Source organism: Elaeis guineensis, chromosome 7 (assembly GCF_000442705.2).
Source record: "Elaeis guineensis isolate ETL-2024a chromosome 7, EG11, whole genome shotgun sequence".
Lineage (NCBI taxonomy): Eukaryota > Viridiplantae > Streptophyta > Magnoliopsida > Arecales > Arecaceae > Elaeis > Elaeis guineensis.
This window is the reverse complement of record NC_025999.2, coordinates 98,141,160-98,143,327: the sequence shown is the minus strand read 5'-3', so window position 1 is coordinate 98,143,327 and position 2,168 is coordinate 98,141,160.

Sequence of the window (2,168 nt, the reverse complement as noted above, 5' to 3'; positions counted from 1 at the left end):
TCGAAAAGAGTTTTGAACGAGATTCGGATAGGAGTGTGACCATTTCCAGCCTTATCGGTCTGGTACCACTTTTGCACTTGCGCAAAAAAAATGGCGGTATGATTAGTTGACTCTCACTTTTTTTTTTTTTGGTGAACAGTTGACTCACTTTAACTAGTTAGTGCTTTTTTGAAAAAAAAAACTACTAATTAATGGAGTCCCGGTTTCGCGAGCTTTGACTTTGGTCTGCTTACTAGATAGGTGTGGCATAGCAGGTGGGGATTAGCCGCTCCTGGTTAAAAAAAGAAAAAGAGAAAAAAAAAAAAAAAAAGAAGGGATAAGGGAAGGTTTTTTTGTTATCCTCTGGGATGAAACAAAGCTTGAACTTTTTTCTGTTAACAAACTTTTGCGTCAATCCCATAACAATAGAATTCCGTTGGAGGAGCCCAGAACGGACGTCCAATCCATTGCGGCAATGGTGGATGGGGGATTCAAGATTGCGTTGAAGCCTTTTGAATTCAGGAGCATCGGCCGTGACAGCATTTTTTTTTTTTTTTTCCTCCCCTTGTCGTGCTCATCTTTCACTACCCGCCCATAAAAATCCACTCCATTGCGTGGTGCCACGCTTGTCCTCTCTGGCTGACCGACCTTCTGAACTCTTAAGATTTTGGAGTCCACGATCCACATTGCATTCAATGAGAACGAAACGCTGCATCTATGGTCACTAGCTAGTATTAACTTATTGTTTCTGTTAAAAAATGGTAATCATAGCTGTACTAATTGTCTTACCGGTCATAACTTATGCCAAGTCTTGCCCCCGTGGCGTTTGGCCATCCACTTTTCGGTGGAAAGAACTTCACTTACTTAATGGATCAATTCGGAAGCCTAGGCATAGCTCATATTTAAGAAGGAAAAGCTGGATAGAAAATGGATGCGAAAGCGCAAATAAGAGGGTGTTGAGTGGGATTGCATAAGAGTATGGTAAACCACTTGCGTGCCGCAATGAAATTGTATATAGAAGAGCAGGCCACCTTGTGGCCACGGAAGCCGAACTCTATTAGCCCTCCACCCGTAAGAGATAGATGTGTGCGGCACCGTCATGATGACTAGATCCACACTGTTTTAGAGACATTGAGACGAGATCAAGGGATTAGATCACCCCCACCCCTAGGAGGGGGAAAAAAAAAAGAAGACTGCGGGAAGGGGAATCGAAGGAAGGGTTGTACGATCGAGAAGGGCCAGCATTAACATGGTAAATTACAACGTTCCGTTTGTACCGCCATGATGCGTTTTTGCGGAGTGGGTTGGTTCCTCTACGCGTGCATCACTGCTCTGCTCGATGGAGCTCTGCTAGTTTGGCTCAAAAACCCCCCTGACCGAACATGACGTAGGCTATTAAAATATGACATCAGAAAAAATTAAGGGACCTATTTGTAGATCTAAAAATGGAGCACAGATGGGCTCGAAGCCCATCGGGCGGGCTGACTTCGGATTGGCCCGTGGGTTCGGCATGAAATAATTTTACATCAGATTTGAGTTTAAATATAGAATCCTTTTATTTTTTGGATTAAGCTTGAACATATTATCAATGTTTTCAGGATCAGACCGATCGATCGATTCGATCGACTGGATCGGAGATCGATTTTAATCCCTGTGCGGAACTTAGGCCAGATCCGATTGATCTTCAACCACAAAAATCGATAAGAACCAGTGAACCGGTTGGCCCATGATGAACAGTCGGGCGACGAGTTAATCATTTGCGAATAAAAAACCACCGAGGTATTCTAATTCTGGATCGGTTCCGACTCTTTGACGTCTTCCTTTCCTTTCTTCCGTTCGTCGCCGCAGCCCAAAGGCCAGAGCCCTAGCCTCGTTGTCGTTGTCTATCGGACAAGCATCGCAAGTCTCTACCTCTCTGCGATCTAAAGACCCAAAGTATGTGCATCTTCTCTCTCTATACAAAATTATAAATCTTCTCCGCTCGTACTGGTGGCGGTGGCGGCGGAACCCTGGCCCAAGGCAAGTAACTGCCCATCTTCCAGTCGAGACTCGAGGCTTGAGGGCCGAATCCTTGATCATCTTTCGATCAAGGCCCGAGGGCCCAACATGGACACCTTGATGATCTTCTGATCGAGGGCCGACACCCACAGCAACCTGGCCGCTAACTGGAGCACCCCTGATGCTGCTCT